At 54.7% G+C, this 22,616-nt stretch overlaps 25 non-coding genes across 25 annotated transcripts; all 25 read right to left on the bottom strand.

Annotated features, from left to right (window-relative positions):
• Window positions 1–512: 512 nt before the first annotated feature.
• On the bottom strand, window positions 513–628 carry LOC138563465 (U5 spliceosomal RNA). The gene has a single exon (XR_011299442.1). It is a non-coding gene; the product is annotated as a U5 spliceosomal RNA (small nuclear RNA).
• A 775-nt stretch (window positions 629–1,403) lies between these two features.
• LOC138563464 (U5 spliceosomal RNA) lies at window positions 1,404–1,519 on the bottom strand. Its single transcript, XR_011299441.1, has one exon. It is a non-coding gene; the product is annotated as a U5 spliceosomal RNA (small nuclear RNA).
• A 770-nt stretch (window positions 1,520–2,289) lies between these two features.
• On the bottom strand, window positions 2,290–2,405 carry LOC138563463 (U5 spliceosomal RNA). Its single transcript, XR_011299440.1, has one exon. It is a non-coding gene; the product is annotated as a U5 spliceosomal RNA (small nuclear RNA).
• A 770-nt stretch (window positions 2,406–3,175) lies between these two features.
• LOC138563462 (U5 spliceosomal RNA) lies at window positions 3,176–3,291 on the bottom strand. Its single transcript, XR_011299439.1, has one exon. It is a non-coding gene; the product is annotated as a U5 spliceosomal RNA (small nuclear RNA).
• Window positions 3,292–4,081: 790 nt separating this feature from the next.
• LOC138563461 (U5 spliceosomal RNA) lies at window positions 4,082–4,197 on the bottom strand. Its single transcript, XR_011299438.1, has one exon. It is a non-coding gene; the product is annotated as a U5 spliceosomal RNA (small nuclear RNA).
• Window positions 4,198–4,973: 776 nt separating this feature from the next.
• On the bottom strand, window positions 4,974–5,089 carry LOC138563460 (U5 spliceosomal RNA). Its single transcript, XR_011299437.1, has one exon. It is a non-coding gene; the product is annotated as a U5 spliceosomal RNA (small nuclear RNA).
• Window positions 5,090–5,865: 776 nt separating this feature from the next.
• LOC138563459 (U5 spliceosomal RNA) lies at window positions 5,866–5,981 on the bottom strand. The gene has a single exon (XR_011299436.1). It is a non-coding gene; the product is annotated as a U5 spliceosomal RNA (small nuclear RNA).
• Window positions 5,982–6,757: 776 nt separating this feature from the next.
• Window positions 6,758–6,873, bottom strand: LOC138563458 (U5 spliceosomal RNA). Its single transcript, XR_011299435.1, has one exon. It is a non-coding gene; the product is annotated as a U5 spliceosomal RNA (small nuclear RNA).
• A 770-nt stretch (window positions 6,874–7,643) lies between these two features.
• On the bottom strand, window positions 7,644–7,759 carry LOC138563457 (U5 spliceosomal RNA). The gene has a single exon (XR_011299434.1). It is a non-coding gene; the product is annotated as a U5 spliceosomal RNA (small nuclear RNA).
• A 770-nt stretch (window positions 7,760–8,529) lies between these two features.
• On the bottom strand, window positions 8,530–8,645 carry LOC138563456 (U5 spliceosomal RNA). The gene has a single exon (XR_011299433.1). It is a non-coding gene; the product is annotated as a U5 spliceosomal RNA (small nuclear RNA).
• Window positions 8,646–9,421: 776 nt separating this feature from the next.
• On the bottom strand, window positions 9,422–9,537 carry LOC138563453 (U5 spliceosomal RNA). Its single transcript, XR_011299431.1, has one exon. It is a non-coding gene; the product is annotated as a U5 spliceosomal RNA (small nuclear RNA).
• An 805-nt stretch (window positions 9,538–10,342) lies between these two features.
• Window positions 10,343–10,458, bottom strand: LOC138563452 (U5 spliceosomal RNA). Its single transcript, XR_011299430.1, has one exon. It is a non-coding gene; the product is annotated as a U5 spliceosomal RNA (small nuclear RNA).
• Window positions 10,459–11,234: 776 nt separating this feature from the next.
• LOC138563451 (U5 spliceosomal RNA) lies at window positions 11,235–11,350 on the bottom strand. The gene has a single exon (XR_011299429.1). It is a non-coding gene; the product is annotated as a U5 spliceosomal RNA (small nuclear RNA).
• A 776-nt stretch (window positions 11,351–12,126) lies between these two features.
• LOC138563450 (U5 spliceosomal RNA) lies at window positions 12,127–12,242 on the bottom strand. The gene has a single exon (XR_011299428.1). It is a non-coding gene; the product is annotated as a U5 spliceosomal RNA (small nuclear RNA).
• Window positions 12,243–13,012: 770 nt separating this feature from the next.
• LOC138563449 (U5 spliceosomal RNA) lies at window positions 13,013–13,128 on the bottom strand. The gene has a single exon (XR_011299427.1). It is a non-coding gene; the product is annotated as a U5 spliceosomal RNA (small nuclear RNA).
• A 770-nt stretch (window positions 13,129–13,898) lies between these two features.
• LOC138563448 (U5 spliceosomal RNA) lies at window positions 13,899–14,014 on the bottom strand. Its single transcript, XR_011299426.1, has one exon. It is a non-coding gene; the product is annotated as a U5 spliceosomal RNA (small nuclear RNA).
• Window positions 14,015–14,790: 776 nt separating this feature from the next.
• LOC138563447 (U5 spliceosomal RNA) lies at window positions 14,791–14,906 on the bottom strand. The gene has a single exon (XR_011299425.1). It is a non-coding gene; the product is annotated as a U5 spliceosomal RNA (small nuclear RNA).
• An 805-nt stretch (window positions 14,907–15,711) lies between these two features.
• LOC138563446 (U5 spliceosomal RNA) lies at window positions 15,712–15,827 on the bottom strand. Its single transcript, XR_011299424.1, has one exon. It is a non-coding gene; the product is annotated as a U5 spliceosomal RNA (small nuclear RNA).
• Window positions 15,828–16,603: 776 nt separating this feature from the next.
• On the bottom strand, window positions 16,604–16,719 carry LOC138563445 (U5 spliceosomal RNA). Its single transcript, XR_011299423.1, has one exon. It is a non-coding gene; the product is annotated as a U5 spliceosomal RNA (small nuclear RNA).
• Window positions 16,720–17,489: 770 nt separating this feature from the next.
• Window positions 17,490–17,605, bottom strand: LOC138563444 (U5 spliceosomal RNA). Its single transcript, XR_011299422.1, has one exon. It is a non-coding gene; the product is annotated as a U5 spliceosomal RNA (small nuclear RNA).
• Window positions 17,606–18,375: 770 nt separating this feature from the next.
• Window positions 18,376–18,491, bottom strand: LOC138563442 (U5 spliceosomal RNA). Its single transcript, XR_011299420.1, has one exon. It is a non-coding gene; the product is annotated as a U5 spliceosomal RNA (small nuclear RNA).
• A 776-nt stretch (window positions 18,492–19,267) lies between these two features.
• LOC138563441 (U5 spliceosomal RNA) lies at window positions 19,268–19,383 on the bottom strand. The gene has a single exon (XR_011299419.1). It is a non-coding gene; the product is annotated as a U5 spliceosomal RNA (small nuclear RNA).
• Window positions 19,384–20,188: 805 nt separating this feature from the next.
• LOC138563440 (U5 spliceosomal RNA) lies at window positions 20,189–20,304 on the bottom strand. The gene has a single exon (XR_011299418.1). It is a non-coding gene; the product is annotated as a U5 spliceosomal RNA (small nuclear RNA).
• Window positions 20,305–21,080: 776 nt separating this feature from the next.
• LOC138563439 (U5 spliceosomal RNA) lies at window positions 21,081–21,196 on the bottom strand. Its single transcript, XR_011299417.1, has one exon. It is a non-coding gene; the product is annotated as a U5 spliceosomal RNA (small nuclear RNA).
• An 805-nt stretch (window positions 21,197–22,001) lies between these two features.
• Window positions 22,002–22,117, bottom strand: LOC138563438 (U5 spliceosomal RNA). Its single transcript, XR_011299416.1, has one exon. It is a non-coding gene; the product is annotated as a U5 spliceosomal RNA (small nuclear RNA).
• Between the last annotated feature and the right edge of the window lie 499 nt (window positions 22,118–22,616).

Genomic DNA, 22,616 nt, shown 5'->3' with positions numbered 1-22,616 from the left:
TGCCTTTGCCTGAGGACTCCCCTCGTTTACATAAGGTCTAGGGCTTCTGGGAGGCAGGCGTGAGATTTTCTTTTGGGCCCCAGAGATGGGGCTCCTCCCCCAGGATGTTGAAGAAGCAGCCCGCTCTCTCCTTTCTCAGGACACAGGGGTCATTTTCCGCCCTCACCCTGTCTTGCACGGGTGCTGGGCCTCCTGGGCTGCCAGCGGGCAAAGGACGGCGTTTGTCAGGCGTTCGTCAGCCGATCGGGGCCCGGGCCCAAACCCCTGCCCACTGGGGCCATATCCTCCTGGATGCTAGCTTGGAGCCAGCCTCTGCTGGCTCACCAGCAGGTGGCGACAGCGGCAAGCATTAGCTAAAGGCTCCCCCCTCTGGCTACCACTGCAAGGCATCAGCCTGGCTGTGCTGCGAGGACCCCTGCAAAGGCTGACTGACAGCTGGGGGGTGCAAGCCAACAGCTGAAAAGCAGGCTTTGCGCTTTCATTTGCTCTGTTTCTTTTTAACCAGCATAGGTAACCCTGCACTTGGCAGGGCTTCAAAAAATTGAGTGAAACTCTTTAATGTTCCTCTCCACGGAAATCTTTAGTAAAAGGCGAAAGATTTATTCGGTTTGAAGAGAAACCAGAGTATGCGCTCTAGTGGCCCCGACTGCGGCCGCAAAAAATGCAACACCTCACTAGCTCAGGGTGACTTAGTGAAGCAGTGCACACGATGACGCTTTTTGAGATGAAGCGAATGGAGAATGCTATCGGGCTCCGAACCCGTGGCAGAATGACTTTATTTGCAAGCAATCCCATCCAAAGTCATGAAACCTGGCAGGGGATTGTGGGTATGCAAATTTCTCCAGACCGCAGGCCATGTGACATTGGCCAAAAGGCAGGCAGAGTCTGCCTTTGCCTGAGGACTCCCCTCGTTTACATAAGGTCTAGGGCTTCTGGGAGGCAGGCGTGAGATTTTCTTTTGGGCCCCAGAGATGGGGCTCCTCCCCCAGGATGTTGAAGAAGCAGCCCGCTCTCTCCTTTCTCAGGACACAGGGGTCATTTTCCGCCCTCACCCTGTCTTGCACGGGTGCTGGGCCTCCTGGGCTGCCAGCGGGCAAAGAACGGCGTTTGTCAGGCGTTCGTCAGCCGATCGGGGCCCGGGCCCAAACCCCTGCCCACTGGGGCCATATCCTCCTGGATGCTAGCTTGGAGCCAGCCTCTGCTGGCTCACCAGCAGGTGGCGACAGCAGCAAGCATTAGCTAAAGGCTCCCCCTCTGGCTACCACTGCAAGGCATCAGCCTGGCTGTGCTGCGAGGACCCCTGCAAAGGCTGACTGACAGCTGGGGGGTGCAAGCCAACAGCTGAAAAGCAGGCTTTGCGCTTTCATTTGCTCTGTTTCTTTTTTTTTTTAACCAGCATAGGTAACCCTGCACTTGGCAGGGCTTCAAAAAATTGAGTGAAACTCTTTAATGTTCCTCTCCACGGAAATCTTTAGTAAAAGGCGAAAGATTTATTCGGTTTGAAGAGAAACCAGAGTATGCGCTCTGGTGGCCCCGACTGCGGCCGCAAAAAATGCAACACCTCACTAGCTCAGGGTGACTTAGTGAAGCAGTGCACACGATGACGCTTTTTGAGATGAAGCGAATGGAGAATGCTATCGGGCTCCGAACCCGTGGCAGAATGACTTTATTTGCAAGCAATCCCATCCAAAGTCATGAAACCTGGCAGGGGATTGTGGGTATGCAAATTTCTCCAGACCGCAGGCCATGTGACATTGGCCAAAAGGCAGGCAGAGTCTGCCTTTGCCTGAGGACTCCCCTCGTTTACATAAGGTCTAGGGCTTCTGGGAGGCAGGCGTGAGATTTTCTTTTGGGCCCCAGAGATGGGGCTCCTCCCCCAGGATGTTGAAGAAGCAGCCCGCTCTCTCCTTTCTCAGGACACAGGGGTCATTTTCCGCCCTCACCCTGTCTTGCACGGGTGCTGGGCCTCCTGGGCTGCCAGCGGGCAAAGAACGGCGTTTGTCAGGCGTTCGTCAGCCGATCGGGGCCCGGGCCCAAACCCCTGCCCACTGGGGCCATATCCTCCTGGATGCTAGCTTGCAGCCAGCCTCTGCTGGCTCACCAGCAGGTGGCGACAGCAGCAAGCATTAGCTAAAGGCTCCCCCCTCTGGCTACCACTGCAAGGCATCAGCCTGGCTGTGCTGCGAGGACCCCTGCAAAGGCTGACTGACAGCTGGGGGGTGCAAGCCAACAGCTGAAAAGCAGGCTTTGCGCTTTCATTTGCTCTGTTTCTTTTTAACCAGCATAGGTAACCCTGCACTTGGCAGGGCTTCAAAAAATTGAGTGAAACTCTTTAATGTTCCTCTCCACGGAAATCTTTAGTAAAAGGCGAAAGATTTATTCGGTTTGAAGAGAAACCAGAGTATGCGCTCTAGTGGCCCCGACTGCGGCCGCAAAAAATGCAACACCTCACTAGCTCAGGGTGACTTAGTGAAGCAGTGCACACGATGACGCTTTTTGAGATAAAGCGAATGGAGAATGCTATCGGGCTCCGAACCCGTGGCAGAATGACTTTATTTGCAAGCAATCCCATCCAAAGTCATGAAACCTGGCAGGGGATTGTGGGTATGCAAATTTCTCCAGACCGCAGGCCATGTGACATTGGCCAAAAGGCAGGCAGAGTCTGCCTTTGCCTGAGGACTCCCCTCGTTTACATAAGGTCTAGGGCTTCTGGGAGGCAGGCGTGAGATTTTCTTTTGGGCCCCAGAGATGGGGCTCCTCCCCCAGGATGTTGAAGAAGCAGCCCGCTCTCTCCTTTCTCAGGACACAGGGGTCATTTTCCGCCCTCACCCTGTCTTGCACGGGTGCTGGGCCTCCTGGGCTGCCAGCGGGCAAAGGACGGCGTTTGTCAGGCGTTCGTCAGCCGATCGGGGCCCGGGCCCAAACCCCTGCCCACTGGGGCCATATCCTCCTGGATGCTAGCTTGGAGCCAGCCTCTGCTGGCTCACCAGCAGGTGGCGACAGCGGCAAGCATTAGCTAAAGGCTCCCCCCTCTGGCTACCACTGCAAGGCATCAGCCTGGCTGTGCTGCGAGGACCCCTGCAAAGGCTGACTGACAGCTGGGGGGTGCAAGCCAACAGCTGAAAAGCAGGCTTTGCGCTTTCATTTGCTCTGTTTCTTTTTAACCAGCATAGGTAACCCTGCACTTGGCAGGGCTTCAAAAAATTGAGTGAAACTCTTTAATGTTCCTCTCCACGGAAATCTTTAGTAAAAGGCGAAAGATTTATTCGGTTTGAAGAGAAACCAGAGTATGCGCTCTAGTGGCCCCGACTGCGGCCGCAAAAAATGCAACACCTCACTAGCTCAGGGTGACTTAGTGAAGCAGTGCACACGATGACGCTTTTTGAGATGAAGCGAATGGAGAATGCTATCGGGCTCCGAACCCGTGGCAGAATGACTTTATTTGCAAGCAATCCCATCCAAAGTCATGAAACCTGGCAGGGGATTGTGGGTATGCAAATTTCTCCAGACCGCAGGCCATGTGACATTGGCCAAAAGGCAGGCAGAGTCTGCCTTTGCCTGAGGACTCCCCTCGTTTACATAAGGTCTAGGGCTTCTGGGAGGCAGGCGTGAGATTTTCTTTTGGGCCCCAGAGATGGGGCTCCTCCCCCAGGATGTTGAAAAAGCAGCCCGCTCTCTCCTTTCTCAGGACACAGGGGTCATTTTCCGCCCTCACCCTGTCTTGCACGGGTGCTGGGCCTCCTGGGCTGCCAGGTTCTTTTGCCCGCCGGGCAAAGGACGGCGTTTGTCAGGCGTTCGTCAACCGATCGGGGCCCGGGCCCAAACCCCTGCCCACTGGGGCCATATCCTCCTGGATGCTAGCTTGCAGCCAGCCTCTGCTGGCTCACCAGCAGGTGGCGACAGCAGCAAGCATTAGCTAAAGGCTCCCCCCTCTGGCTACCACTGCAAGGCATCAGCCTGGCTGTGCTGCGAGGACCCCTGCAAAGGCTGACTGACAGCTGGGGGGTGCAAGCCAACAGCTGAAAAGCAGGCTTTGCGCTTTTATTTGCTCTGTTTCTTTTTTTTTTTAACCAGCATAGGTAACCCTGCACTTGGCAGGGCTTCAAAAAATTGAGTGAAACTCTTTAATGTTCCTCTCCACGGAAATCTTTAGTAAAAGGCGAAAGATTTATTCGGTTTGAAGAGAAACCAGAGTATGCGCTCTAGTGGCCCCGACTGCGGCCGCAAAAAATGCAACACCTCACTAGCTCAGGGTGACTTAGTGAAGCAGTGCACACGATGACGCTTTTTGAGATGAAGCGAATGGAGAATGCTATCGGGCTCCGAACCCGTGGCAGAATGACTTTATTTGCAAGCAATCCCATCCAAAGTCATGAAACCTGGCAGGGGATTGTGGGTATGCAAATTTCTCCAGACCGCAGGCCATGTGACATTGGCCAAAAGGCAGGCAGAGTCTGCCTTTGCCTGAGGACTCCCCTCGTTTACATAAGGTCTAGGGCTTCTGGGAGGCAGGCGTGAGATTTTCTTTTGGGCCCCAGAGATGGGGCTCCTCCCCCAGGATGTTGAAGAAGCAGCCCGCTCTCTCCTTTCTCAGGACACAGGGATCATTTTCCGCCCTCACCCTGTCTTGCACGGGTGCTGGGCCTCCTGGGCTGCCAGCGGGCAAAGAACGGCGTTTGTCAGGCGTTCGTCAGCCGATCGGGGCCCGGGCCCAAACCCCTGCCCACTGGGGCCATATCCTCCTGGATGCTAGCTTGGAGCCAGCCTCTGCTGGCTCACCAGCAGGTGGCGACAGCAGCAAGCATTAGCTAAAGGCTCCCCCCTCTGGCTACCACTGCAAAGCATCAGCCTGGCTGTGCTGCGAGGACCCCTGCAAAGGCTGACTGACAGCTGGGGGGTGCAAGCCAACAGCTGAAAAGCAGGCTTTGCGCTTTCATTTGCTCTGTTTCTTTTTTTTTTTAACCAGCATAGGTAACCCTGCACTTGGCAGGGCTTCAAAAAATTGAGTGAAACTCTTTAATGTTCCTCTCCACGGAAATCTTTAGTAAAAGGCGAAAGATTTATTCGGTTTGAAGAGAAACCAGAGTATGCGCTCTAGTGGCCCCGACTGCGGCCGCAAAAAATGCAACACCTCACTAGCTCAGGGTGACTTAGTGAAGCAGTGCACACGATGACGCTTTTTGAGATGAAGCGAATGGAGAATGCTATCGGGCTCCGAACCCGTGGCAGAATGACTTTATTTGCAAGCAATCCCATCCAAAGTCATGAAACCTGGCAGGGGATTGTGGGTATGCAAATTTCTCCAGACCGCAGGCCATGTGACATTGGCCAAAAGGCAGGCAGAGTCTGCCTTTGCCTGAGGACTCCCCTCGTTTACATAAGGTCTAGGGCTTCTGGGAGGCAGGCGTGAGATTTTCTTTTGGGCCCCAGAGATGGGGCTCCTCCCCCAGGATGTTGAAGAAGCAGCCCGCTCTCTCCTTTCTCAGGACACAGGGGTCATTTTCCGCCCTCACCCTGTCTTGCACGGGTGCTGGGCCTCCTGGGCTGCCAGCGGGCAAAGAACGGCGTTTGTCAGGCGTTCGTCAGCCGATCGGGGCCCGGGCCCAAACCCCTGCCCACTGGGGCCATATCCTCCTGGATGCTAGCTTGGAGCCAGCCTCTGCTGGCTCACCAGCAGGTGGCGACAGCAGCAAGCATTAGCTAAAGGCTCCCCCCTCTGGCTACCACTGCAAGGCATCAGCCTGGCTGTGCTGCGAGGACCCCTGCAAAGGCTGACTGACAGCTGGGGGGTGCAAGCCAACAGCTGAAAAGCAGGCTTTGCGCTTTCATTTGCTCTGTTTCTTTTTTTTTTTAACCAGCATAGGTAACCCTGCACTTGGCAGGGCTTCAAAAAATTGAGTGAAACTCTTTAATGTTCCTCTCCACGGAAATCTTTAGTAAAAGGCGAAAGATTTATTCGGTTTGAAGAGAAACCAGAGTATGCGCTCTGGTGGCCCCGACTGCGGCCGCAAAAAATGCAACACCTCACTAGCTCAGGGTGACTTAGTGAAGCAGTGCACACGATGACGCTTTTTGAGATGAAGCGAATGGAGAATGCTATCGGGCTCCGAACCCGTGGCAGAATGACTTTATTTGCAAGCAATCCCATCCAAAGTCATGAAACCTGGCAGGGGATTGTGGGTATGCAAATTTCTCCAGACCGCAGGCCATGTGACATTGGCCAAAAGGCAGGCAGAGTCTGCCTTTGCCTGAGGACTCCCCTCGTTTACATAAGGTCTAGGGCTTCTGGGAGGCAGGCGTGAGATTTTCTTTTGGGCCCCAGAGATGGGGCTCCTCCCCCAGGATGTTGAAGAAGCAGCCCGCTCTCTCCTTTCTCAGGACACAGGGGTCATTTTCCGCCCTCACCCTGTCTTGCACGGGTGCTGGGCCTCCTGGGCTGCCAGCGGGCAAAGAACGGCGTTTGTCAGGCGTTCGTCAGCCGATCGGGGCCCGGGCCCAAACCCCTGCCCACTGGGGCCATATCCTCCTGGATGCTAGCTTGCAGCCAGCCTCTGCTGGCTCACCAGCAGGTGGCGACAGCAGCAAGCATTAGCTAAAGGCTCCCCCCTCTGGCTACCACTGCAAGGCATCAGCCTGGCTGTGCTGCGAGGACCCCTGCAAAGGCTGACTGACAGCTGGGGGGTGCAAGCCAACAGCTGAAAAGCAGGCTTTGCGCTTTCATTTGCTCTGTTTCTTTTTTTTTTTAACCAGCATAGGTAACCCTGCACTTGGCAGGGCTTCAAAAAATTGAGTGAAACTCTTTAATGTTCCTCTCCACGGAAATCTTTAGTAAAAGGCGAAAGATTTATTCGGTTTGAAGAGAAACCAGAGTATGCGCTCTGGTGGCCCCGACTGCGGCCGCAAAAAATGCAACACCTCACTAGCTCAGGGTGACTTAGTGAAGCAGTGCACACGATGACGCTTTTTGAGATGAAGCGAATGGAGAATGCTATCGGGCTCCGAACCCGTGGCAGAATGACTTTATTTGCAAGCAATCCCATCCAAAGTCATGAAACCTGGCAGGGGATTGTGGGTATGCAAATTTCTCCAGACCGCAGGCCATGTGACATTGGCCAAAAGGCAGGCAGAGTCTGCCTTTGCCTGAGGACTCCCCTCGTTTACATAAGGTCTAGGGCTTCTGGGAGGCAGGCGTGAGATTTTCTTTTGGGCCCCAGAGATGGGGCTCCTCCCCCAGGATGTTGAAGAAGCAGCCCGCTCTCTCCTTTCTCAGGACACAGGGGTCATTTTCCGCCCTCACCCTGTCTTGCACGGGTGCTGGGCCTCCTGGGCTGCCAGCGGGCAAAGAACGGCGTTTGTCAGGCGTTCGTCAGCCGATCGGGGCCCGGGCCCAAACCCCTGCCCACTGGGGCCATATCCTCCTGGATGCTAGCTTGCAGCCAGCCTCTGCTGGCTCACCAGCAGGTGGCGACAGCAGCAAGCATTAGCTAAAGGCTCCCCCCTCTGGCTACCACTGCAAGGCATCAGCCTGGCTGTGCTGCGAGGACCCCTGCAAAGGCTGACTGACAGCTGGGGGGTGCAAGCCAACAGCTGAAAAGCAGGCTTTGCGCTTTCATTTGCTCTGTTTCTTTTTAACCAGCATAGGTAACCCTGCACTTGGCAGGGCTTCAAAAAATTGAGTGAAACTCTTTAATGTTCCTCTCCACGGAAATCTTTAGTAAAAGGCGAAAGATTTATTCGGTTTGAAGAGAAACCAGAGTATGCGCTCTAGTGGCCCCGACTGCGGCCGCAAAAAATGCAACACCTCACTAGCTCAGGGTGACTTAGTGAAGCAGTGCACACGATGACGCTTTTTGAGATGAAGCGAATGGAGAATGCTATCGGGCTCCGAACCCGTGGCAGAATGACTTTATTTGCAAGCAATCCCATCCAAAGTCATGAAACCTGGCAGGGGATTGTGGGTATGCAAATTTCTCCAGACCGCAGGCCATGTGACATTGGCCAAAAGGCAGGCAGAGTCTGCCTTTGCCTGAGGACTCCCCTCGTTTACATAAGGTCTAGGGCTTCTGGGAGGCAGGCGTGAGATTTTCTTTTGGGCCCCAGAGATGGGGCTCCTCCCCCAGGATGTTGAAGAAGCAGCCCGCTCTCTCCTTTCTCAGGACACAGGGGTCATTTTCCGCCCTCACCCTGTCTTGCACGGGTGCTGGGCCTCCTGGGCTGCCAGCGGGCAAAGGACGGCGTTTGTCAGGCGTTCGTCAGCCGATCGGGGCCCGGGCCCAAACCCCTGCCCACTGGGGCCATATCCTCCTGGATGCTAGCTTGGAGCCAGCCTCTGCTGGCTCACCAGCAGGTGGCGACAGCAGCAAGCATTAGCTAAAGGCTCCCCCCTCTGGCTACCACTGCAAGGCATCAGCCTGGCTGTGCTGCGAGGACCCCTGCAAAGGCTGACTGACAGCTGGGGGGTGCAAGCCAACAGCTGAAAAGCAGGCTTTGCGCTTTCATTTGCTCTGTTTCTTTTTAACCAGCATAGGTAACCCTGCACTTGGCAGGGCTTCAAAAAATTGAGTGAAACTCTTTAATGTTCCTCTCCACGGAAATCTTTAGTAAAAGGCGAAAGATTTATTCGGTTTGAAGAGAAACCAGAGTATGCGCTCTAGTGGCCCCGACTGCGGCCGCAAAAAATGCAACACCTCACTAGCTCAGGGTGACTTAGTGAAGCAGTGCACACGATGACGCTTTTTGAGATGAAGCGAATGGAGAATGCTATCGGGCTCCGAACCCGTGGCAGAATGACTTTATTTGCAAGCAATCCCATCCAAAGTCATGAAACCTGGCAGGGGATTGTGGGTATGCAAATTTCTCCAGACCGCAGGCCATGTGACATTGGCCAAAAGGCAGGCAGAGTCTGCCTTTGCCTGAGGACTCCCCTCGTTTACATAAGGTCTAGGGCTTCTGGGAGGCAGGCGTGAGATTTTCTTTTGGGCCCCAGAGATGGGGCTCCTCCCCCAGGATGTTGAAGAAGCAGCCCGCTCTCTCCTTTCTCAGGACACAGGGATCATTTTCCGCCCTCACCCTGTCTTGCACGGGTGCTGGGCCTCCTGGGCTGCCAGCGGGCAAAGAACGGCGTTTGTCAGGCGTTCGTCAGCCGATCGGGGCCCGGGCCCAAACCCCTGCCCACTGGGGCCATATCCTCCTGGATGCTAGCTTGGAGCCAGCCTCTGCTGGCTCACCAGCAGGTGGCGACAGCAGCAAGCATTAGCTAAAGGCTCCCCCCTCTGGCTACCACTGCAAAGCATCAGCCTGGCTGTGCTGCGAGGACCCCTGCAAAGGCTGACTGACAGCTGGGGGGTGCAAGCCAACAGCTGAAAAGCAGGCTTTGCGCTTTCATTTGCTCTGTTTCTTTTTTTTTTTAACCAGCATAGGTAACCCTGCACTTGGCAGGGCTTCAAAAAATTGAGTGAAACTCTTTAATGTTCCTCTCCACGGAAATCTTTAGTAAAAGGCGAAAGATTTATTCGGTTTGAAGAGAAACCAGAGTATGCGCTCTAGTGGCCCCGACTGCGGCCGCAAAAAATGCAACACCTCACTAGCTCAGGGTGACTTAGTGAAGCAGTGCACACGATGATGCTTTTTGAGATGAAGCGAATGGAGAATGCTATCGGGCTCCGAACCCGTGGCAGAATGACTTTATTTGCAAGCAATCCCATCCAAAGTCATGAAACCTGGCAGGGGATTGTGGGTATGCAAATTTCTCCAGACCGCAGGCCATGTGACATTGGCCAAAAGGCAGGCAGAGTCTGCCTTTGCCTGAGGACTCCCCTCGTTTACATAAGGTCTAGGGCTTCTGGGAGGCAGGCGTGAGATTTTCTTTTGGGCCCCAGAGATGGGGCTCCTCCCCCAGGATGTTGAAAAAGCAGCCCGCTCTCTCCTTTCTCAGGACACAGGGGTCATTTTCCGCCCTCACCCTGTCTTGCACGGGTGCTGGGCCTCCTGGGCTGCCAGGTTCTTTTGCCCGCCAGGGCAAAGCCCGCCGGGCAAAGGACGGCGTTTGTCAGGCGTTCGTCAGCCGATCGGGGCCCGGGCCCAAACCCCTGCCCACTGGGGCCATATCCTCCTGGATGCTAGCTTGGAGCCAGCCTCTGCTAGCTCACCAGCAGGTGGCGACAGCAGCAAGCATTAGCTAAAGGCTCCCCCCTCTGGCTACCACTGCAAGGCATCAGCCTGGCTGTGCTGCGAGGACCCCTGCAAAGGCTGACTGACAGCTGGGGGGTGCAAGCCAACAGCTGAAAAGCAGGCTTTGCGCTTTTATTTGCTCTGTTTCTTTTTTTTTTTAACCAGCATAGGTAACCCTGCACTTGGCAGGGCTTCAAAAAATTGAGTGAAACTCTTTAATGTTCCTCTCCACGGAAATCTTTAGTAAAAGGCGAAAGATTTATTCGGTTTGAAGAGAAACCAGAGTATGCGCTCTAGTGGCCCCGACTGCGGCCGCAAAAAATGCAACACCTCACTAGCTCAGGGTGACTTAGTGAAGAGGTGCACACGATGACGCTTTTTGAGATGAAGCGAATGGAGAATGCTATCGGGCTCCGAACCCGTGGCAGAATGACTTTATTTGCAAGCAATCCCATCCAAAGTCATGAAACCTGGCAGGGGATTGTGGGTATGCAAATTTCTCCAGACCGCAGGCCATGTGACATTGGCCAAAAGGCAGGCAGAGTCTGCCTTTGCCTGAGGACTCCCCTCGTTTACATAAGGTCTAGGGCTTCTGGGAGGCAGGCGTGAGATTTTCTTTTGGGCCCCAGAGATGGGGCTCCTCCCCCAGGATGTTGAAGAAGCAGCCCGCTCTCTCCTTTCTCAGGACACAGGGATCATTTTCCGCCCTCACCCTGTCTTGCACGGGTGCTGGGCCTCCTGGGCTGCCAGCGGGCAAAGAACGGCGTTTGTCAGGCGTTCGTCAGCCGATCGGGGCCCGGGCCCAAACCCCTGCCCACTGGGGCCATATCCTCCTGGATGCTAGCTTGGAGCCAGCCTCTGCTGGCTCACCAGCAGGTGGCGACAGCAGCAAGCATTAGCTAAAGGCTCCCCCCTCTGGCTACCACTGCAAAGCATCAGCCTGGCTGTGCTGCGAGGACCCCTGCAAAGGCTGACTGACAGCTGGGGGGTGCAAGCCAACAGCTGAAAAGCAGGCTTTGCGCTTTCATTTGCTCTGTTTCTTTTTTTTTTTAACCAGCATAGGTAACCCTGCACTTGGCAGGGCTTCAAAAAATTGAGTGAAACTCTTTAATGTTCCTCTCCACGGAAATCTTTAGTAAAAGGCGAAAGATTTATTCGGTTTGAAGAGAAACCAGAGTATGCGCTCTAGTGGCCCCGACTGCGGCCGCAAAAAATGCAACACCTCACTAGCTCAGGGTGACTTAGTGAAGCAGTGCACACGATGACGCTTTTTGAGATGAAGCGAATGGAGAATGCTATCGGGCTCCGAACCCGTGGCAGAATGACTTTATTTGCAAGCAATCCCATCCAAAGTCATGAAACCTGGCAGGGGATTGTGGGTATGCAAATTTCTCCAGACCGCAGGCCATGTGACATTGGCCAAAAGGCAGGCAGAGTCTGCCTTTGCCTGAGGACTCCCCTCGTTTACATAAGGTCTAGGGCTTCTGGGAGGCAGGCGTGAGATTTTCTTTTGGGCCCCAGAGATGGGGCTCCTCCCCCAGGATGTTGAAGAAGCAGCCCGCTCTCTCCTTTCTCAGGACACAGGGGTCATTTTCCGCCCTCACCCTGTCTTGCACGGGTGCTGGGCCTCCTGGGCTGCCAGCGGGCAAAGAACGGCGTTTGTCAGGCGTTCGTCAGCCGATCGGGGCCCGGGCCCAAACCCCTGCCCACTGGGGCCATATCCTCCTGGATGCTAGCTTGCAGCCAGCCTCTGCTGGCTCACCAGCAGGTGGCGACAGCAGCAAGCATTAGCTAAAGGCTCCCCCCTCTGGCTACCACTGCAAGGCATCAGCCTGGCTGTGCTGCGAGGACCCCTGCAAAGGCTGACTGACAGCTGGGGGGTGCAAGCCAACAGCTGAAAAGCAGGCTTTGCGCTTTCATTTGCTCTGTTTCTTTTTTTTTTTAACCAGCATAGGTAACCCTGCACTTGGCAGGGCTTCAAAAAATTGAGTGAAACTCTTTAATGTTCCTCTCCACGGAAATCTTTAGTAAAAGGCGAAAGATTTATTCGGTTTGAAGAGAAACCAGAGTATGCGCTCTGGTGGCCCCGACTGCGGCCGCAAAAAATGCAACACCTCACTAGCTCAGGGTGACTTAGTGAAGCAGTGCACACGATGACGCTTTTTGAGATGAAGCGAATGGAGAATGCTATCGGGCTCCGAACCCGTGGCAGAATGACTTTATTTGCAAGCAATCCCATCCAAAGTCATGAAACCTGGCAGGGGATTGTGGGTATGCAAATTTCTCCAGACCGCAGGCCATGTGACATTGGCCAAAAGGCAGGCAGAGTCTGCCTTTGCCTGAGGACTCCCCTCGTTTACATAAGGTCTAGGGCTTCTGGGAGGCAGGCGTGAGATTTTCTTTTGGGCCCCAGAGATGGGGCTCCTCCCCCAGGATGTTGAAGAAGCAGCCCGCTCTCTCCTTTCTCAGGACACAGGGGTCATTTTCCGCCCTCACCCTGTCTTGCACGGGTGCTGGGCCTCCTGGGCTGCCAGCGGGCAAAGAACGGCGTTTGTCAGGCGTTCGTCAGCCGATCGGGGCCCGGGCCCAAACCCCTGCCCACTGGGGCCATATCCTCCTGGATGCTAGCTTGCAGCCAGCCTCTGCTGGCTCACCAGCAGGTGGCGACAGCAGCAAGCATTAGCTAAAGGCTCCCCCCTCTGGCTACCACTGCAAGGCATCAGCCTGGCTGTGCTGCGAGGACCCCTGCAAAGGCTGACTGACAGCTGGGGGGTGCAAGCCAACAGCTGAAAAGCAGGCTTTGCGCTTTCATTTGCTCTGTTTCTTTTTAACCAGCATAGGTAACCCTGCACTTGGCAGGGCTTCAAAAAATTGAGTGAAACTCTTTAATGTTCCTCTCCACGGAAATCTTTAGTAAAAGGCGAAAGATTTATTCGGTTTGAAGAGAAACCAGAGTATGCGCTCTAGTGGCCCCGACTGCGGCCGCAAAAAATGCAACACCTCACTAGCTCAGGGTGACTTAGTGAAGCAGTGCACACGATGACGCTTTTTGAGATGAAGCGAATGGAGAATGCTATCGGGCTCCGAACCCGTGGCAGAATGACTTTATTTGCAAGCAATCCCATCCAAAGTCATGAAACCTGGCAGGGGATTGTGGGTATGCAAATTTCTCCAGACCGCAGGCCATGTGACATTGGCCAAAAGGCAGGCAGAGTCTGCCTTTGCCTGAGGACTCCCCTCGTTTACATAAGGTCTAGGGCTTCTGGGAGGCAGGCGTGAGATTTTCTTTTGGGCCCCAGAGATGGGGCTCCTCCCCCAGGATGTTGAAGAAGCAGCCCGCTCTCTCCTTTCTCAGGACACAGGGGTCATTTTCCGCCCTCACCCTGTCTTGCACGGGTGCTGGGCCTCCTGGGCTGCCAGCGGGCAAAGGACGGCGTTTGTCAGGCGTTCGTCAGCCGATCGGGGCCCGGGCCCAAACCCCTGCCCACTGGGGCCATATCCTCCTGGATGCTAGCTTGGAGCCAGCCTCTGCTGGCTCACCAGCAGGTGGCGACAGCAGCAAGCATTAGCTAAAGGCTCCCCCCTCTGGCTACCACTGCAAGGCATCAGCCTGGCTGTGCTGCGAGGACCCCTGCAAAGGCTGACTGACAGCTGGGGGGTGCAAGCCAACAGCTGAAAAGCAGGCTTTGCGCTTTCATTTGCTCTGTTTCTTTTTAACCAGCATAGGTAACCCTGCACTTGGCAGGGCTTCAAAAAATTGAGTGAAACTCTTTAATGTTCCTCTCCACGGAAATCTTTAGTAAAAGGCGAAAGATTTATTCGGTTTGAAGAGAAACCAGAGTATGCGCTCTAGTGGCCCCGACTGCGGCCGCAAAAAATGCAACACCTCACTAGCTCAGGGTGACTTAGTGAAGCAGTGCACACGATGACGCTTTTTGAGATGAAGCGAATGGAGAATGCTATCGGGCTCCGAACCCGTGGCAGAATGACTTTATTTGCAAGCAATCCCATCCAAAGTCATGAAACCTGGCAGGGGATTGTGGGTATGCAAATTTCTCCAGACCGCAGGCCATGTGACATTGGCCAAAAGGCAGGCAGAGTCTGCCTTTGCCTGAGGACTCCCCTCGTTTACATAAGGTCTAGGGCTTCTGGGAGGCAGGCGTGAGATTTTCTTTTGGGCCCCAGAGATGGGGCTCCTCCCCCAGGATGTTGAAGAAGCAGCCCGCTCTCTCCTTTCTCAGGACACAGGGATCATTTTCCGCCCTCACCCTGTCTTGCACGGGTGCTGGGCCTCCTGGGCTGCCAGCGGGCAAAGAACGGCGTTTGTCAGGCGTTCGTCAGCCGATCGGGGCCCGGGCCCAAACCCCTGCCCACTGGGGCCATATCCTCCTGGATGCTAGCTTGGAGCCAGCCTCTGCTGGCTCACCAGCAGGTGGCGACAGCAGCAAGCATTAGCTAAAGGCTCCCCCCTCTGGCTACCACTGCAAAGCATCAGCCTGGCTGTGCTGCGAGGACCCCTGCAAAGGCTGACTGACAGCTGGGGGGTGCAAGCCAACAGCTGAAAAGCAGGCTTTGCGCTTTCATTTGCTCTGTTTCTTTTTTTTTTTAACCAGCATAGGTAACCCTGCACTTGGCAGGGCTTCAAAAAATTGAGTGAAACTCTTTAATGTTCCTCTCCACGGAAATCTTTAGTAAAAGGCGAAAGATTTATTCGGTTTGAAGAGAAACCAGAGTATGCGCTCTAGTGGCCCCGACTGCGGCCGCAAAAAATGCAACACCTCACTAGCTCAGGGTGACTTAGTGAAGCAGTGCACACGATGACGCTTTTTGAGATGAAGCGAATGGAGAATGCTATCGGGCTCCGAACCCGTGGCAGAATGACTTTATTTGCAAGCAATCCCATCCAAAGTCATGAAACCTGGCAGGGGATTGTGGGTATGCAAATTTCTCCAGACCGCAGGCCATGTGACATTGGCCAAAAGGCAGGCAGAGTCTGCCTTTGCCTGAGGACTCCCCTCGTTTACATAAGGTCTAGGGCTTCTGGGAGGCAGGCGTGAGATTTTCTTTTGGGCCCCAGAGATGGGGCTCCTCCCCCAGGATGTTGAAAAAGCAGCCCGCTCTCTCCTTTCTCAGGACACAGGGGTCATTTTCCGCCCTCACCCTGTCTTGCACGGGTGCTGGGCCTCCTGGGCTGCCAGGTTCTTTTGCCCGCCAGGGCAAAGCCCGCCGGGCAAAGGACGGCGTTTGTCAGGCGTTCGTCAGCCGATCGGGGCCCGGGCCCAAACCCCTGCCCACTGGGGCCATATCCTCCTGGATGCTAGCTTGGAGCCAGCCTCTGCTAGCTCACCAGCAGGTGGCGACAGCAGCAAGCATTAGCTAAAGGCTCCCCCCTCTGGCTACCACTGCAAGGCATCAGCCTGGCTGTGCTGCGAGGACCCCTGCAAAGGCTGACTGACAGCTGGGGGGTGCAAGCCAACAGCTGAAAAGCAGGCTTTGCGCTTTCATTTGCTCTGTTTCTTTTTTTTTTTAACCAGCATAGGTAACCCTGCACTTGGCAGGGCTTCAAAAAATTGAGTGAAACTCTTTAATGTTCCTCTCCACGGAAATCTTTAGTAAAAGGCGAAAGATTTATTCGGTTTGAAGAGAAACCAGAGTATGCGCTCTAGTGGCCCCGACTGCGGCCGCAAAAAATGCAACACCTCACTAGCTCAGGGTGACTTAGTGAAGAGGTGCACACGATGACGCTTTTTGAGATGAAGCGAATGGAGAATGCTATCGGGCTCCGAACCCGTGGCAGAATGACTTTATTTGCAAGCAATCCCATCCAAAGTCATGAAACCTGGCAGGGGATTGTGGGTATGCAAATTTCTCCAGACCGCAGGCCATGTGACATTGGCCAAAAGGCAGGCAGAGTCTGCCTTTGCCTGAGGACTCCCCTCGTTTACATAAGGTCTAGGGCTTCTGGGAGGCAGGCGTGAGATTTTCTTTTGGGCCCCAGAGATGGGGCTCCTCCCCCAGGATGTTGAAGAAGCAGCCCGCTCTCTCCTTTCTCAGGACACAGGGATCATTTTCCGCCCTCACCCTGTCTTGCACGGGTGCTGGGCCTCCTGGGCTGCCAGCGGGCAAAGAACGGCGTTTGTCAGGCGTTCGTCAGCCGATCGGGGCCCGGGCCCAAACCCCTGCCCACTGGGGCCATATCCTCCTGGATGCTAGCTTGGAGCCAGCCTCTGCTGGCTCACCAGCAGGTGGCGACAGCAGCAAGCATTAGCTAAAGGCTCCCCCCTCTGGCTACCACTGCAAAGCATCAGCCTGGCTGTGCTGCGAGGACCCCTGCAAAGGCTGACTGACAGCTGGGGGGTGCAAGCCAACAGCTGAAAAGCAGGCTTTGCGCTTTCATTTGCTCTGTTTCTTTTTTTTTTTAACCAGCATAGGTAACCCTGCACTTGGCAGGGCTTCAAAAAATTGAGTGAAACTCTTTAATGTTCCTCTCCACGGAAATCTTTAGTAAAAGGCGAAAGATTTATTCGGTTTGAAGAGAAACCAGAGTATGCGCTCTAGTGGCCCCGACTGCGGCCGCAAAAAATGCAACACCTCACTAGCTCAGGGTGACTTAGTGAAGCAGTGCACACGATGACGCTTTTTGAGATGAAGCGAATGGAGAATGCTATCGGGCTCCGAACCCGTGGCAGAATGACTTTATTTGCAAGCAATCCCATCCAAAGTCATGAAACCTGGCAGGGGATTGTGGGTATGCAAATTTCTCCAGACCGCAGGCCATGTGACATTGGCCAAAAGGCAGGCAGAGTCTGCCTTTGCCTGAGGACTCCCCTCGTTTACATAAGGTCTAGGGCTTCTGGGAGGCAGGCGTGAGATTTTCTTTTGGGCCCCAGAGATGGTGCTCCTCCCCCAGGATGTTGAAAAAGCAGCCCGCTCTCTCCTTTCTCAGGACACAGGGGTCATTTTCCGCCCTCACCCTGTCTTGCACGGGTGCTGGGCCTCCTGGGCTGCCAGCGGGCAAAGAACGGCGTTTGTCAGGCGTTCGTCAGCCGATCGGGGCCCGGGCCCAAACCCCTGCCCACTGGGGCCATATCCTCCTGGATGCTAGCTTGCAGCCAGCCTCTGCTGGCTCACCAGCAGGTGGCGACAGCAGCAAGCATTAGCTAAAGGCTCCCCCCTCTGGCTACCACTGCAAGGCATCAGCCTGGCTGTGCTGCGAGGACCCCTGCAAAGGCTGACTGACAGCTGGGGGGTGCAAGCCAACAGCTGAAAAGCAGGCTTTGCGCTTTCATTTGCTCTGTTTCTTTTTAACCAGCATAGGTAACCCTGCACTTGGCAGGGCTTCAAAAAATTGAGTGAAACTCTTTAATGTTCCTCTCCACGGAAATCTTTAGTAAAAGGCGAAAGATTTATTCGGTTTGAAGAGAAACCAGAGTATGCGCTCTAGTGGCCCCGACTGCGGCCGCAAAAAATGCAACACCTCACTAGCTCAGGGTGACTTAGTGAAGCAGTGCACACGATGACGCTTTTTGAGATGAAGCGAATGGAGAATGCTATCGGGCTCCGAACCCGTGGCAGAATGACTTTATTTGCAAGCAATCCCATCCAAAGTCATGAAACCTGGCAGGGGATTGTGGGTATGCAAATTTCTCCAGACCGCAGGCCATGTGACATTGGCCAAAAGGCAGGCAGAGTCTGCCTTTGCCTGAGGACTCCCCTCGTTTACATAAGGTCTAGGGCTTCTGGGAGGCAGGCGTGAGATTTTCTTTTGGGCCCCAGAGATGGGGCTCCTCCCCCAGGATGTTGAAGAAGCAGCCCGCTCTCTCCTTTCTCAGGACACAGGGGTCATTTTCCGCCCTCACCCTGTCTTGCACGGGTGCTGGGCCTCCTGGGCTGCCAGCGGGCAAAGGACGGCGTTTGTCAGGCGTTCGTCAGCCGATCGGGGCCCGGGCCCAAACCCCTGCCCACTGGGGCCATATCCTCCTGGATGCTAGCTTGGAGCCAGCCTCTGCTGGCTCACCAGCAGGTGGCGACAGCAGCAAGCATTAGCTAAAGGCTCCCCCCTCTGGCTACCACTGCAAGGCATCAGCCTGGCTGTGCTGCGAGGACCCCTGCAAAGGCTGACTGACAGCTGGGGGGTGCAAGCCAACAGCTGAAAAGCAGGCTTTGCGCTTTCATTTGCTCTGTTTCTTTTTAACCAGCATAGGTAACCCTGCACTTGGCAGGGCTTCAAAAAATTGAGTGAAACTCTTTAATGTTCCTCTCCACGGAAATCTTTAGTAAAAGGCGAAAGATTTATTCGGTTTGAAGAGAAACCAGAGTATGCGCTCTAGTGGCCCCGACTGCGGCCGCAAAAAATGCAACACCTCACTAGCTCAGGGTGACTTAGTGAAGCAGTGCACACGATGACGCTTTTTGAGATGAAGCGAATGGAGAATGCTATCGGGCTCCGAACCCGTGGCAGAATGACTTTATTTGCAAGCAATCCCATCCAAAGTCATGAAACCTGGCAGGGGATTGTGGGTATGCAAATTTCTCCAGACCGCAGGCCATGTGACATTGGCCAAAAGGCAGGCAGAGTCTGCCTTTGCCTGAGGACTCCCCTCGTTTACATAAGGTCTAGGGCTTCTGGGAGGCAGGCGTGAGATTTTCTTTTGGGCCCCAGAGATGGGGCTCCTCCCCCAGGATGTTGAAGAAGCAGCCCGCTCTCTCCTTTCTCAGGACACAGGGATCATTTTCCGCCCTCACCCTGTCTTGCACGGGTGCTGGGCCTCCTGGGCTGCCAGCGGGCAAAGAACGGCGTTTGTCAGGCGTTCGTCAGCCGATCGGGGCCCGGGCCCAAACCCCTGCCCACTGGGGCCATATCCTCCTGGATGCTAGCTTGGAGCCAGCCTCTGCTGGCTCACCAGCAGGTGGCGACAGCAGCAAGCATTAGCTAAAGGCTCCCCCCTCTGGCTACCACTGCAAAGCATCAGCCTGGCTGTGCTGCGAGGACCCCTGCAAAGGCTGACTGACAGCTGGGGGGTGCAAGCCAACAGCTGAAAAGCAGGCTTTGCGCTTTCATTTGCTCTGTTTCTTTTTTTTTTTAACCAGCATAGGTAACCCTGCACTTGGCAGGGCTTCAAAAAATTGAGTGAAACTCTTTAATGTTCCTCTCCACGGAAATCTTTAGTAAAAGGCGAAAGATTTATTCGGTTTGAAGAGAAACCAGAGTATGCGCTCTAGTGGCCCCGACTGCGGCCGCAAAAAATGCAACACCTCACTAGCTCAGGGTGACTTAGTGAAGCAGTGCACACGATGACGCTTTTTGAGATGAAGCGAATGGAGAATGCTATCGGGCTCCGAACCCGTGGCAGAATGACTTTATTTGCAAGCAATCCCATCCAAAGTCATGAAACCTGGCAGGGGATTGTGGGTATGCAAATTTCTCCAGACCGCAGGCCATGTGACATTGGCCAAAAGGCAGGCAGAGTCTGCCTTTGCCTGAGGACTCCCCTCGTTTACATAAGGTCTAGGGCTTCTGGGAGGCAGGCGTGAGATTTTCTTTTGGGCCCCAGAGATGGGGCTCCTCCCCCAGGATGTTGAAAAAGCAGCCCGCTCTCTCCTTTCTCAGGACACAGGGGTCATTTTCCGCCCTCACCCTGTCTTGCACGGGTGCTGGGCCTCCTGGGCTGCCAGGTTCTTTTGCCCGCCAGGGCAAAGCCCGCCGGGCAAAGGACGGCGTTTGTCAGGCGTTCGTCAGCCGATCGGGGCCCGGGCCCAAACCCCTGCCCACTGGGGCCATATCCTCCTGGATGCTAGCTTGGAGCCAGCCTCTGCTAGCTCACCAGCAGGTGGCGACAGCAGCAAGCATTAGCTAAAGGCTCCCCCCTCTGGCTACCACTGCAAGGCATCAGCCTGGCTGTGCTGCGAGGACCCCTGCAAAGGCTGACTGACAGCTGGGGGGTGCAAGCCAACAGCTGAAAAGCAGGCTTTGCGCTTTCATTTGCTCTGTTTCTTTTTTTTTTTAACCAGCATAGGTAACCCTGCACTTGGCAGGGCTTCAAAAAATTGAGTGAAACTCTTTAATGTTCCTCTCCACGGAAATCTTTAGTAAAAGGCGAAAGATTTATTCGGTTTGAAGAGAAACCAGAGTATGCGCTCTAGTGGCCCCGACTGCGGCCGCAAAAAATGCAACACCTCACTAGCTCAGGGTGACTTAGTGAAGAGGTGCACACGATGACGCTTTTTGAGATGAAGCGAATGGAGAATGCTATCGGGCTCCGAACCCGTGGCAGAATGACTTTATTTGCAAGCAATCCCATCCAAAGTCATGAAACCTGGCAGGGGATTGTGGGTATGCAAATTTCTCCAGACCGCAGGCCATGTGACATTGGCCAAAAGGCAGGCAGAGTCTGCCTTTGCCTGAGGACTCCCCTCGTTTACATAAGGTCTAGGGCTTCTGGGAGGCAGGCGTGAGATTTTCTTTTGGGCCCCAGAGATGGGGCTCCTCCCCCAGGATGTTGAAGAAGCAGCCCGCTCTCTCCTTTCTCAGGACACAGGGATCATTTTCCGCCCTCACCCTGTCTTGCACGGGTGCTGGGCCTCCTGGGCTGCCAGCGGGCAAAGAACGGCGTTTGTCAGGCGTTCGTCAGCCGATCGGGGCCCGGGCCCAAACCCCTGCCCACTGGGGCCATATCCTCCTGGATGCTAGCTTGGAGCCAGCCTCTGCTGGCTCACCAGCAGGTGGCGACAGCAGCAAGCATTAGCTAAAGGCTCCCCCCTCTGGCTACCACTGCAAAGCATCAGCCTGGCTGTGCTGCGAGGACCCCTGCAAAGGCTGACTGACAGCTGGGGGGTGCAAGCCAACAGCTGAAAAGCAGGCTTTGCGCTTTCATTTGCTCTGTTTCTTTTTTTTTTTAACCAGCATAGGTAACCCTGCACTTGGCAGGGCTTCAAAAAATTGAGTGAAACTCTTTAATGTTCCTCTCCACGGAAATCTTTAGTAAAAGGCGAAAGATTTATTCGGTTTGAAGAGAAACCAGAGTATGCGCTCTAGTGGCCCCGACTGCGGCCGCAAAAAATGCAACACCTCACTAGCTCAGGGTGACTTAGTGAAGCAGTGCACACGATGACGCTTTTTGAGATGAAGCGAATGGAGAATGCTATCGGGCTCCGAACCCGTGGCAGAATGACTTTATTTGCAAGCAATCCCATCCAAAGTCATGAAACCTGGCAGGGGATTGTGGGTATGCAAATTTCTCCAGACCGCAGGCCATGTGACATTGGCCAAAAGGCAGGCAGAGTCTGCCTTTGCCTGAGGACTCCCCTCGTTTACATAAGGTCTAGGGCTTCTGGGAGGCAGGCGTGAGATTTTCTTTTGGGCCCCAGAGATGGGGCTCCTCCCCCAGGATGTTGAAAAAGCAGCCCGCTCTCTCCTTTCTCAGGACACAGGGGTCATTTTCCGCCCTCACCCTGTCTTGCACGGGTGCTGGGCCTCCTGGGCTGCCAGGTTCTTTTGCCCGCCAGGGCAAAGCCCGCCGGGCAAAGGACGGCGTTTGTCAGGCGTTCGTCAGCCGATCGGGGCCCGGGCCCAAACCCCTGCCCACTGGGGCCATATCCTCCTGGATGCTAGCTTGGAGCCAGCCTCTGCTGGCTCACCAGCAGGTGGCAACAGCAGCAAGCATTAGCTAAAGGCTCCCCCCTCTGGCTACCACTGCAAGGCATCAGCCTGGCTGTGCTGCGAGGACCCCTGCAAAGGCTGACTGACAGCTGGGGGGTGCAAGCCAACAGCTGAAAAGCAGGCTTTGCGCTTTTATTTGCTCTGTTTCTTTTTTTTTTTAACCAGCATAGGTAACCCTGCACTTGGCAGGGCTTCAAAAAATTGAGTGAAACTCTTTAATGTTCCTCTCCACGGAAATCTTTAGTAAAAGGCGAAAGATTTATTCGGTTTGAAGAGAAACCAGAGTATGCGCTCTAGTGGCCCCGACTGCGGCCGCAAAAAATGCAACACCTCACTAGCTCAGGGTGACTTAGTGAAGCAGTGCACACGATGACGCTTTTTGAGATGAAGCGAATGGAGAATGCTATCGGGCTCCGAACCCGTGGCAGAATGACTTTATTTGCAAGCAATCCCATCCAAAGTCATGAAACCTGGCAGGGGATTGTGGGTATGCAAATTTCTCCAGACCGCAGGCCATGTGACATTGGCCAAAAGGCAGGCAGAGTCTGCCTTTGCCTGAGGACTCCCCTCGTTTACATAAGGTCTAGGGCTTCTGGGAGGCAGGCGTGAGATTTTCTTTTGGGCCCCAGAGATGGGGCTCCTCCCCCAGGATGTTGAAGAAGCAGCCCGCTCTCTCCTTTCTCAGGACACAGGGATCATTTTCCGCCCTCACCCTGTCTTGCACGGGTGCTGGGCCTCCTGGGCTGCCAGCGGGCAAAGAACGGCGTTTGTCAGGCGTTCGTCAGCC

The sequence above is a fragment of the Ambystoma mexicanum genome, chromosome 1q (genome assembly GCF_040938575.1).
Source record: "Ambystoma mexicanum isolate Mex_15411 chromosome 1q, UKY_AmexF1_1, whole genome shotgun sequence".
NCBI lineage: Eukaryota > Metazoa > Chordata > Amphibia > Caudata > Ambystomatidae > Ambystoma > Ambystoma mexicanum.
Note: the sequence above shows the minus strand (reverse complement) of the source record. Positions and strands in the feature narration are given on the sequence as shown.